General features: G+C 46.4%; 1 protein-coding gene across 7 annotated transcripts in view; it reads left to right on the forward strand.

Annotated features, from left to right (window-relative positions):
* The first annotated feature begins 11,033 nt into the window (after positions 1–11,033).
* ST3GAL2 (ST3 beta-galactoside alpha-2,3-sialyltransferase 2) overlaps positions 11,034–12,743 on the forward strand; it is a 48,479-nt gene continuing 46,769 nt past the window's right edge. For 6 of the 7 annotated variants that reach the window (XR_005835623.1, XR_005835622.1, XR_005835625.1 and 3 more), the window contains exon 1: positions 11,034–11,298. The gene's annotated coding sequence lies outside the window, so the exon portion shown is untranslated. The remainder of the gene's footprint in view (positions 11,299–12,743) is intronic. The other variant, XM_040633567.1, reaches the window with a different exon arrangement.

Below are 12,743 nucleotides of genomic sequence, written 5' to 3' on the forward strand. Positions count from 1 at the left end.
TTCCGGAAGAAACTTTTAACTCTGCAGTAGGAAGAGGATCTGAGGAGCTTTTGGAAAAGTTGTGAATGGCAGCATTGTTTGTAATAGCGAAGAATTGGAAACACCTTTTCTCTAGGCTACATCCATGCCGTGGAATAAATACTATGCAGCAGTTAGAAAGAAGGAAGTAGAACTGTGTGTACAATAGAGAACAGTGCTCAAAATACTTTAAGATAGAAAAAAGCAAGTCGTAGAACCGTATATACAGGAAACCATTCATGTCAAAAATAATGTATGTGGACACATATCATTGTAACAGGATGGAGACCGCTATGGATGGGGATGGGCAAGGCGAACTTCAGTTTCATCCATGTCGTTTGAAGTTTTCTTACAAGAATGTACTTTCCAAACCTACTGTCGTCGGTAGGGAGCTGAGAGGTCTTGGCATCAATCTCAGAGAAGATGAGGGACCCCGCTCAAACTCAATGTAACCTTAGCCAGTCACTTGGCTACTCTGTCTCTCCTTGTCACCAGCTATAAAACAGATTAGTAATAGTATCAAATGCCTGAGATTGTTGTGAGGATAAGATAACTTCTTGACTCCATAGTAAATGCTCAAAAAACATTAACCATTAATAGGATTATTTTTACTGTTGTTCTCCTGTTGCCTCATTAAAGCAGGGTCTTTGGTTTGTCCATGATTGTATTCTCAGTCCCCAAAACAGTGCCTAGGACATTGTAGGTGGTTAAAACAATTTGTCAAATGAATGAATAACCAACGATTCCCTAGTCAGCCCCCACTACCACACCTCCTCCCCCAAATCTCTGTCCTTCCCTTGGTCTTCTCCCCCTAGAGTCATTTCCCCCTCTTCATTTGGCCCAGGTCTGATCCCCCAGCCCCACTGCAGTGCCTGCTGTTTCTTCTGTGAACCTAGGAAGGCTCCAGGGAAGTGATGAGCTGTCTCCCACTGCTGCTGTTCTCAGCAATGCAGAGCCCCACTCTGCAGTGGAGTGGAAGGCAGGGAGGCCTACCGCTGTGGCTCTGGCAGGGGCTCAAGGAAAACTGTGTGCCCCAGAGGCAAAGGGGTTCACCCCACTTCCTAGGGCAGGCACACTGGGGGGGGAGCTCCAAAATCACTCTAGAATTCCTTGGTCTGAGTAGAAAAGATACTCAAACAACATTTTTTTAAAAGATTTTATTTATTTATTTGACAGGATAGAGACAGCCAGCAAGAGAGGGAACACAAGCAGGGGGAGCGGGAGAGGAAGAAGCAGGCTCATAGCAGAGGAGCCTGATGTGCAGCTCGATCCCATAACGCCGGGATCACGCCCTGAGCCGAAGGCAGACGCTTAACCGCTGTGCCACCCAGGCGCCCCTCAAAGAACATTTTTAATAACATGAAGCCCTCAGCGCAATCCATCAGCAATAGACAACAACATGTAGCTCACTGCTCAGTACATAGTCCCACTGTCTGGGGTACATAGACCCATAAAAATAAAAGTTCTGATGCTGTAATCTAGGATAGAGTATAGTGGTTAAATACAGTGGTGTGAAATCAGACAAATACTCCTTAATTTCTATTAGTTTCTTACTGTGTGAGCAAGACACTCAACCTCTCTGAGCCTTATCTTCTTCATCTGTAAGAATACAAGAGTATTTGCCTAATCAGTTTGTTGGGAGGATTATGTGCTAATGCACACAAAAGGATTAGCACAGTGCTTGGCCAGAGTAGGCATGCAAATTCCTTATTAAGTGCTGTCAGAGTATGAGGGCCCAAGTCCAGGAGGCCTTCTTGGAGGAGGTGCAATCTGCAGGGCCCTAGATGAGATGTATGCCTGCTGCTGGTAGCAGGAAATACCTCTGAGAGTCAGGATGACCCATGGAGATAGCTTAGGTTGGGTTCCCTAGATGGAGAGCCTGAGACAGGGATTCTTGTGCAAATTATTTATTAGGGTAGTGAAAGAAGCACAATAGGGCAGAGGAAGAAGTCAAGCAAAGATGTCTAGCCTCAGTCTGATCCTATAGTGAGCTCTGAGGCATAAAATGCAGCACAAGGTTTCTGTCTCTCAGAAGAAAAGGACCTGGACTTTGCACCGCACACCAGTCATTCACAGGCTGTGGGCCACTGGGAGGTGGGAAAAGGAGGAGCATAATTCCCCAGGTGCATCTGGATGAAGCCGCTCCTGTGGACTGAGGACAATTCTCTGGAGAAGGGTGAAACCATGAGTCATTAGCTGCCAAGGCAACAGCTGAGAAACGTGGAGAATGGGTGCACCATTGCTGTAAAGGGGTGCGACCCACAGCATTTACTACAAGAAGAGTAGAGAAGACATGGGAACTAGTTGAGGAAAATGAAGAGAGGATATTCAACTCTTCTGCTGGGTCTTCCAAGGAGAAAACAAAACAGCTGGTATGTTTTATAAAAATTATTTTTTTTAGGGGCGCCTGGGTGGCTTGGTCAGTTGAATGTCTGCCTTTGGCTCAGGTCATGATCTCTGGGTCCTGGGATTGAGCCCCTTATCAGGCTCCCTGCTCAGTGGGGAGTCTGCTTCTCCCTCTCCCTCTGCCCCTCCTCCCTCCTCGTGCTCACGCTCTCTCTTTCTCAAATAAATAAAAATTATTTTTGAAAGATTTATTTATTGGGGCGCCTGGGTGGCTCAGTCATTAAGCATCTGCCTTTAGCTCAGGGCATGATCCCAGAGTCCTGGGATTGAGCCCCGCATCAGGCTCCTCCACTGGGATCCTGCTTCTTCCTCGCCCACTCCCCCTGCTTGTGTTCCCTCTCTCGCTGGCTGTCTCTCTCTCTCTGTCAAATAAATAAATAAAATCTTTAAAAAAAAAGATTTATTTATTTATTTGAGAGAGAGCAAGAATCCACACACGAGTAGGGGGAGGGGCAGCGGGAGAGAGAGAATCTCAAGCAGACTCCCCACTGAGCCTGAGCCCAGTGGACGGGCTCAGTCTCACAACCTGGAGATCATGACCTGAACCAAAATCAAGAGTCCAACACTTAACCGACTGAGCCACCCAGGCACCCCGAGTGTTTTAATTTTTAAAACGTCCAACTCTTGATCTCAGCTCAGGTCTCCATCTCACGGTCTTGAGTTCAAACTCTGCATTAGGCTCCATGCTGGGTGTGGAGCCTACTTTAAAAGGGGGGAGGATAAATAAAAATAAAAATCCAGACTTGATAAAATAAACAACGAACACTTTCTGGAGAGCATTTAAGTGTACTTCATATTTAAATGAGGACCCTCTTCCCCAAAGCCTGACTGTTGCCATGCACAAGTATCTTGTGCGGTATTTTCCAGAGCGCTTCTGTGAGATGGTAACAAGTGTTGCAGGTGGGGTGTCGAACCATGAAACAAAGGCAGACAGGCTTATTTTCTTCTCACAACTTTAAGAAACCAATATACTGGATAAACAAAGTGTAGTGTATCTATGCAATGGAGTGGTTTTCAGTCATAAAAGAATGATGTACGGACATAGGCCGTAAATGGGGGAGCCTTGAAAACATTATGCCAAGTGAAAGAAGTCAGACATGAAGGAGCATATTTAGTGTGATTCCATTTATATGAAATATTTAGAATAGTGAAACCAGAGAGACAGAACATAGTGGTTGCCAGGGGCTAAGGGGAGGGAGCATGAGTATAGCATTTTCTTTTGGGATCATGAAAATAGGATTGCTTACAAAGCATTGTGGATGTACTAAATACACTGAATTGTATGCTATAGAGTGGTTAGTTTCTGGGTGCCCCCTCCAAAAAATAAAATAAAGTAACACAACGGTTAATTTTGTGTTATGTGATTTTCACCTCAATTTAAAAAGAACAACAAGCTTAGTTGCTAATGGGGTGTCACTGCTCCCAGGCCTTCTCGGTGGACAAAGGTAGGGAAAAAATACCTATATGCACGGAGAACTTTCCACTAATGTGTAAAGCATTTCACACACAGGTTAGGGAATCCTTTCATAGAGGAGCATCTCACAGGACCTGCGCACCTTTTAGAAGGCTGATCCAGCACGTGGAACATTAACGGGAAACGGTTCCCTTGAAATGAGTCCCCTAAGACACTAAGGATGGGGCACAAATGAGAGGATGACTTCTATTTTAGCATCTTTCTTCTGCTTTTTCTTATGGCTTTTGAGAAATTGCTCCGATCTGTGCCTTAATTTACCCACCAGAACAATGGTCTCTATCGATATAGTTCAAAGGACCATTAAAAAAAAGCTTGATATTTTGGGGGTGCCTGGCTGGTTCATTGGTAAAGTGTGTGACTCTTGGTCTCGGGGTTGTGAGTTTGAGCCCCACGTTGGGTGTGGAGATTAAAATAAAGTCTTAAAAAAAAAAGCCTTGATATTTTTAATGGTGTTTGCCAGAGTGCTTTGCTAGATCTCAATATCTTAGAAGGTAGGACCCAATTTTTCAATCTCACAGTGCCCTCCACTGTGCTTTGCACATAAGGAACAGGTAGTACATATTATGTGAATGACCTTGGATGAGCGACTTAACCTCCTTGAGCTGCCTGCCAACCCAATTCTGCCAGAAACTAAGAAATAATTTCATTAATTTAATCAATATTTCTTGAAGTTCTGTTTGGACATACAAAAGCCAGTGCCCTGCTCTCCAATAGTTTGTTATCCACTGAGCTAATGAGAACAAAAGACACCATCAGTTGAAATGTCCTCAATCTATTCATTTAATCTTTAATTCGGATCACCAACATGTATTTGTTTGTGAGAGAGTGTGAGTGGGGGGGGCAGAGGGAGAGGGAGAGAGAATCTCAAGCCTACTCCCCACTAAGGATGGAGTCCGACTCGGGGGATTGATGTCACGACCCTGAGATCATGACCTGAGCTACAACCAAGAGAGTCAGATGTTTAACAGACTTGAGTCACAGCATACAGATGCCATAACATCTAGATCGCTTTAAATCTTTGCTCTTATGATGTTGTAACAAATAGCCATCTCTGGATATAACTAAGAGAATGTGTAAATAGGATACTTTCTTACAGATTGCTCGGTCAAATGGTGTGTGCAAGTGTAATTTGAAGATATTACCAAGTTACTCTTCTTAGAGGCCGTACCAATTTCTACTCATACTCACAGCATATATGAATCTTGTTCCCCACACTCTTGCCAAGATAGTTATCAAGCTTTTTGGTCTTTACCAATCTGATAGGTGAAAAATGATATTTCAGCATGGTTTTTATTTGCATTTATTTTACTAAAAGTGAAGCTCAGAGGAGCGCCTGGGTGGCTTAGTCAGTAAAGTGTCTGCCTTAGGTGGGATTGGGTCCCACATCAGGCTCCTTGCTCTGTGGGGAGCCTGCTTCTCCCTCTCTCTCTGCCTGCCACTCCCCCTGCTTGTGCTCTTGCTCTCTCTCTCTCTCTTCTGCTCTCAGTCTCTGACAAATAAATAAATAAAATCTTAAAAAAAAAAAAAAGTGAAGCTCGGAAAATAATGGTTGGTGAGGATGTGGGGAAATGGAAACCCTTGTCACTGTTGTGGGAATGTAAAATGGTACAGCCATTATGGAAAATATTATGATGGTTCCTTGAAAAATTAAAAACAGAATTGTCATATGATACAGCAACTCCACTGCTGGATTATACCTAAAAGAATTAAAGGCAGGGACTTAAAGAGAGATTTGTATACTCATGGTCATAGTGGCTTTATTTGCAACAGCCAAAGGATGGAAGCAACCCAAGCGTCAATTGACAAATAAATGGATAAAACGTGGAATATACATACAATAGAATATTATTCTGCCTGAAAAAGGAAGGAAGTCCTGACACATGCTACAATGTGGATGAACATTGAGGACATTATGCTAAGTGAAACAAGCCAGACACAAAAAGACAAATAGTGTCCTCATGCTGATATGACTTCATAGTCGAATTTATAGAGACGGAAAGTAGAATGGTGGCTGTCAGGAACTGGGGGGGAGGGGAAAATGTGAGGAGTCATTGTTTAATGGGCACAGAACTTTTCAGTTTTGCAAGATGAAAAGAGCTCTGTGGATGGATGGTGGTGATGGTTGCACAACACTGCGAATGTACTTAATGACACTGAACCGTACACTTAAAAATGGCTAAGGTGGTAAAGCTCATGTTCTGTGTATTTTACCAGAATTTTTCAAAAACGGAAGCTCTGCATCTTTTCATATCAGAGCCACTGTGTTTCCTTTTTTTGTGAACTGTTTATATAATTTTTACATTTCCTGTTGGTTTCTTGGTCTTCTTACTGATTTGCAAAAGCGCTTTATATTAGCTCCTTACCTTTTAATTTAAATTGCAAAAGTGTCTCCATTTTCTATTAACTTGGATGTGGAAAAAATGTTACAATGAACCCCAAGTAACCATCATCCCCCCACTCCAACAGTGGTCAGTTCAGTCAATCTTGTTGTATCTATACCTCCACCCAACCCTGGATTATTTTGAAGCAAACCCCAGACATCCTATCATTCCATAAATACGATTTCAGGATATATTATTAAATGAGGTCTCTTAAACAAAAAACTAGCCATAACACTATTAGCACACTTAAAATTAATAACAACTGCTTAATATCCAATGGTCAATGTTCAAATTTCCCCTATTCTAAAACAACTTTTTTTTTTCAGTGTATTTGAATAAAGTCCATACATTGCAAATGGTTGATAGGGCTTTTAAAATTTATAGATTCTCTTCTTTTTTTTTCAATTTTCAAGGTATTCATTGAAGAAACTTGGTCATTTGTTGATTAGATCTTCTGTGGTTTCAAATACCCTGTTCCTCTAATACCAGCATATTCTGTACATTGGGTGTTGTCAGCTTTGGGGTGGTTTCTCTCTTCAACACTACTTTCAGAGTATCATACTTTCATTGTCTTCAAATGAAGACGGTTGTCTTTGGTTTTCATGACACTGAGAGCCACTGGTGATCTTTACCTCGATCCACTAATTTATTCAGTGTTGGCTTAATTTTTTAATGAATGGTTCCCCAATTTTCCCTGCATCGTTATAGAGTAATTCACCCTTTCTCCCACTTATTTGAGAATGTATTTTTACTATACGGCAATTTTCCTTTAATACTTAAGCTTATTTTTATGAGTATTTGAGTTTACTTCTAGACTGGCAGATCTGTGTCTTTGACCTATCATACTATTTTAAGAGTAGACTTTAAAATATGTTTGCGATCTGAGAGGGCTAACACCCTTTACTACTGTTAGTTTAAAAAAAAAAATTTCCTGACTAGCTTTGTTTGTTATTTTTCCAAATAATTTTAAAAAGTTAATTTATCTACTTCTCTCTCACATCTCCAAAAAATGAACAAACAAACAAAACCCCCAAAAAACCTGCTGGCATTTGTACTGGAATCACATTAAATTTATAGATTAACTTAATTTATTTTTGATAGTATTCCTATCTAAAATCATAGTATTTCTTTCAATCTTTACAGCAACTCTAAGAAGTGAGGTCTTTTGTTATTATTATTCCCATTCTACAAATGGAAGAATTGTGTAACTTGCTCTGGATCACACACAGCATTAGGGGTGGGAGCTGCCAGATCGGTCTGACTTTAAGCTTCTGTCCCCCAAACAGAAACCCAGAGAGTGAGTGAGCCAGTTCCTCTCCTCTTTGCACCTTGCTACTTAGTAGCTGTCTGCCTCCAAAGCCCTGTGCTCTCATGTGCCATGTTCCAACTCCCAAATTCCTTTTCCACTTTCTCTCTTGCACTGGACAGTTCACCAGCAAAACTAGGCTTTACAAAGAACGATTCAAATCCAAATGCTACACTGAAGCAGTTGGGGAGAACCTTCTGGAGGAAGGAAAATTCAGGGTAGACTTCGGACAGTCAGGGAGAATTTGGATTGGTGGAGGGGATGGGAAAGTAGAACCAGCAAGGGGAAATGGGTGAACCAATTTGATATCTAATTGGGAGGTGGTAAGGGTGATGATGAGGGTTTCTGTTGGAGCTGAGGTAGAGAGAGGGTCTCTTTGTCCTGCCCATGAAAGGGCATCTTTGTTCTCCCTGAATCATATGCAAACAGAGATGTGGGAGATAGATGTAAACTCAAAAAATTTCATGTACCTTCTGCATGTGAGAAAATGTTGTCATTGCACGTGACTCAGGTGCAGAGAGGCCAAACCCTTGTAGGAAGGGCCTGGCAGCTGGTTTTATGGGCGTAGCGTGAGGTTGCATGTGGATTACTTAGCCTCCACTGGCCTGTGATGGTGACACAAATCTAAAAGAAACAGAAAAACATTCCAGGGTTAACTTTAGTCAAGGTCCAATGCCTTGATTATATGGTGGCCACTTGGTTACTTGCCCAAAGACCTAGGAATAACTCACCCTTTTGGCCCTGAGTGGATGGGCGGAAGACTGGAATCTGGGCCCTTGACGACTCAGTGTACCCACCCACTTTGTCAAAGATAAACAAAACCAGTGGCCACTGGTTACTTGCCCGAAGACCTAGGAATAACTCACCCTTTTGGCCCTCAGTGGATGGGCGGAAGATTAGAATCTGGGCCCTGACGACTCAGTGTACCCACCCATTTTGTCAAAGATAAACAAAACCAGACACTAAAGTGGTTAGGCCAGATTTTAACCAGGAATATACTACTGCGAAGAGAGTCCAATATGAACTGAATTCCATTTCAATTTGTAGAGGTGACTGGGCATTTTAAAGCGAGAATGAGGGAGTATGGAGGGAGGTGAGCAGGGGCTCACTAGTCAGGGAAGTAAAAAAAACGAGAAAGGATTGGTGGGTGTAAATGCTTAGGCCAGTGGTGTCTGTTAGCGGGCAATTACCGAAGTTAGGATTCTATCCTCCCACAGAGATTGGGACACAGAGGCCCTATCCTTCCCGATGATTACATTTCAAAGGAATGGCTTTCAGGTCCTTGGGAAAGGCATACCAGGGCTGTAGGAGATACATACACATCTCAAAGGGACAGAGGAAGGAATCACAGTTGCAAGCCCTTTGTAGTAAATGCAGAGTCACCTATCTTCAGGTGTTGGCTTAAACCATAAATCGTTTTGGCAGCCTTGAGCTTTATCTGGCAGACACTTTAGAAGAGACAGGGTCATCCTAGGGGATGTGGCTTTGGGCTGTTAGAAACTATGTTACTGTGTTTAAGTCTTTAACGTACAGGAAGGAGGATGAATGAAACCATTTGTGTTGAGGAGTGTAGTTTTTATAGGCCGAGGTTGAGGCCTATTGGAGAAGAGAGCTCAGAGGAGCCTGGCTTAAGTTTGGTCAAGCAGTGAATCTTTGTCACCTTACAGCTGGAAAAGCCTAGGATTGTGCCTGAGGGTGATGGTCACCAAGTGTTATTTGTCTTCAGAGACTTGTAGTTCCCAGAACAAATGGCAGGACAGCAGGTGGTAAGAAGAGTCTACCTGAGAGGTCAGGAAGCCACCTTCCCACCTCTCACTACCCCAGCCTGTTTTATTTTTATTTACTTAATTTACTTTTTAAAGATTTAATTTATTTGAGAGAGAGAAAAAAATGAGCAGGGGGGAGATGGACAAGGTGACTCCCCACTGAGCAGGGAAATCAGCGTGGGGCTCAATCCCAGGACCCTGAGATCATGACCTGAGCTTAACCAACTGAGCCACCCAGGTGCCTCCCCAGCCTGTTTTAGGTCATAGCCCACCCAGAGGCAGTGGATTCTACTGAGCCCATTGTACTTCCGGTTTGAGATCACACCCCTTGGCTTACATCCATGGGGGACGGGGTTGGGGGAGCAGTTAGCACCAGGTGTACCTCAGCTGCCGCCCTTGGCAACAGAAAACCTTCCCAGCTTTGGAGAAAACACCAAGGGCTAAGATCTGGAACATCTTTCAGTCAGATGGCCCACACCGTATTTTTCTTTACAGGATGAACTGATTTGTTTGTTTATTACAATTAAAAAGAGCACTCCTGTGCTAAACTACGCTAGGACCCTGGCTTACATGCCCTGGCTTTTCAGAGGCTAATATTCCACACCAGGCCCATCCTTGAAGGACAAAGCCAGAATTCTAGCAAACACCAACAGTAGCAGTTCTCAAAGTGGTTTCCCAGACCCGCAGCCATCAGTCTCACCTGGATGTTGTTAGAAATGCAAATTCCCAGGCACACCCTAGAGTTAATGAAACAAGAGACTGCGAGTTGGGAGTCTGCTGTATTTGGGCAAGCTGTCCAAGAGAATCTGATACACGCCAAAGTTTGAGAACCACTGACCTACGGGCTTCCGCTCTGCTAGAAGAGATGAAGCTTTGAGGGCGAAAGTGCGGTCGACCTGGAGGTTCTTGAAGAGTTTGAGTTAGGTTTGGAAGTTGGGGAAGGTCCCTGATAAGAGAAGACATGAAAAAAATATTTAAAACGTGTGCGCCTCACCCTAAACAGTAGGGAGGGAGCTAAGAACATCTGACAAAAGAGAGTGCGACTGGAAGGAGGTGCTCCGGGAAACCCACAGTCACTCTGCTCCCTTTTCCCGGATGGGGAAAACCCCACGCCCACGTAGCTCGCTCCTGGAGCCCCTTCTCCTCTCGCCTGAGCGCAGAGGCCCCACCACAGCTCTACCGGCTTGCAGAGCCCAGGCACGAAGCCAAGCTGGTCTCAGGTCATGGCTCTTTGGGAGCGCTAGTGGGAACTGTACCCGAAGCGCTGTTCGGGGGCCCAGAGGCTTCCCCTTGAGCCGAGCTCGGTCGCAGCTGGCCACAGCCGCGTCTGAGAGGCATCCTGGTCTACAGTTTGCACCTCCCTGGGGATCCAGGTATTCAACCCGAGGCCGGGCCACCGCAGACCCCACATCCCTCTGTTTCAAACACCGGGAGCCCAGCCTTCTGGGCATGGAGATTTCCCATCCCCCCTCCTCCCCGACCCCACCTCCTGCGCGGTAGACTCCCCCCGGGCCCCGGACGAACTACAAAGCCCACAATCCCTAGGGCGTGCGCGCTGTCTATCGGGAGCTGTAGTCCTGGATGTGGGACACCCCTAGCAGCCCAGCGCCGGCTGAACTCCATATCCCAGCATGCCTGCGCGCGTGCGGGTGGAGGAGGGTGGGGAGAGACGGAGAGGATGTGAATGGGGAGGGGGCAGTCGCCCCCTTCCCCCACCCTTCCCTTCAAGCCGGGCTGGGGTGGGGGGAGGGGCCGGACTGAGGCGGCGGCGGCGGCTCGCTCCGGGAGGGCAGAGCCGGCAAGGGCGGGACTGGCCCGCTGCTGGAGGACGAGGGAGCCGCGGAGCTAACGGGTCCGGACGCCACCAGCGGCGGCGGCTTTCTGCACGGGCGGAGGCGGCGGCAGGAGCGGTGAGCATGGCCCGCGCGGCGCCGGGCACTGACTGAGGTGCGCGGGCGGGATGAGGACGGGCGGGATGCGGGGCCCCCCGGGCCCCTTGCTCCCCGAACCCCTTCCGCACGGGCCGCTGGCTCGGCCCAGCGGCCCAGACCGGCCCGGTCCACCCCGGCAACTTCCCCGGGGTCGGAGCTATGGGTTCCCCCATGGGGGCGGGGGTCCGCTTGTCTTGGCCTCAGTCCCCATCCCCGCCTTCTGTTTCTGCACCTCAAGCCGCTCCCAGCGCTTGAGGCGCGACTGTTCCACTCCTTGGTGACAGCCCCCATCCCCAGCTCTGAGAAGCGCTCCCTGCCCCAGTCCCGACTTACTGTCCACTGGCTAGTTCGTACCCCCAACCCCTGCACGCTCTTGGCCTCTGAGCTACCTGGAGACCCCTGCTCCGCTCCTCTTGGCCACAGGCTGTCTTTGCATCATGAGCACCCCTCTCCTCTTTCCCCTACTTGGCACTGCCCCCTAGCCACCCCCAATGGCCCAGTTCTCTCTGATAAGACCTAACAGCTTGACCTCCTTCCCACTTTGGAGAAACTGAGGCATGACATAAACCAGAAACTTGGCCAAGGCCATGCCCCAGTCCTTTGGGGACTGGCCTGAGCCCATGCCTTGGAATGGCAGTCATTTTTTCCTCCAGCCATTCCACTGTAACTGGACCAAACTTCCCAAGCCCCCTGCTGCATCTCTGGGCTGAGCTCACTTTAGGTTCCCCTTTAGCTTTCTACCACTTCTGTTAACACCCCCCCCCTTTCCCATAGCCCACTTCTGGCCCTCTCTGCCTGTAAAGAGTCACCCACCCATTGCTTCTTTGCTCAAGTTAGTCTTTCAATTTCTATTTCTTGCCAACTGCATCCATCTCCCATCTTGTCTCTTGCTTTACAGTTGCTTAAAGCACTGAAGAACGAGTCTAAGATATTGGGGGAAGAGAAGTGCTGGTGGCAGAAAGGGAGTGGCAGCCTCTTCCAGTCAAAGCCTCTGAGGGGGTTTCAGGGCATTCTGGGGCCTCTGGGAAACAGTCATTCCTAGCCAATAACTCACACTCCCATCTTGTCCTTGCAACAATTGTCTAGACGCCAGTTGGTCATTCCTTCCTCTTATTACTCCCGGTGCGCTCTGAAGTCCTTCTGAGATGGAGGGAACCTCCTGCCTTAGTAGAGATGGTAGCATAAGAGGAGTCTGGGAGACCACACCCCTAAAACTTATTTCTGCTGTTAACTTTGGAGGGGGGTGCTAGTTCAAGGAAGGATACCTGCTAGGTGCCCTGAGCACTTTGTGGAGGAAGGCACAGTGTCTGTAGGCGGTAATCTCGAGTTTAGTCGTAGTGTTCAGGATCTGAAGGGAAGAGGGAACCAGGGCTCACAGAGGTGGCACAGACTTGCCTAATTCAGGTTTTTGTTTTCTAATCTTCCTTTGGCAAATTTGCCTTTAGGTCACCCCTTTCCAGC

Source organism: Ursus maritimus, unplaced genomic scaffold (assembly GCF_017311325.1).
Source record: "Ursus maritimus isolate PB19 unplaced genomic scaffold, ASM1731132v1 scaffold_19, whole genome shotgun sequence".
NCBI classification, from domain to species: domain Eukaryota; kingdom Metazoa; phylum Chordata; class Mammalia; order Carnivora; family Ursidae; genus Ursus; species Ursus maritimus.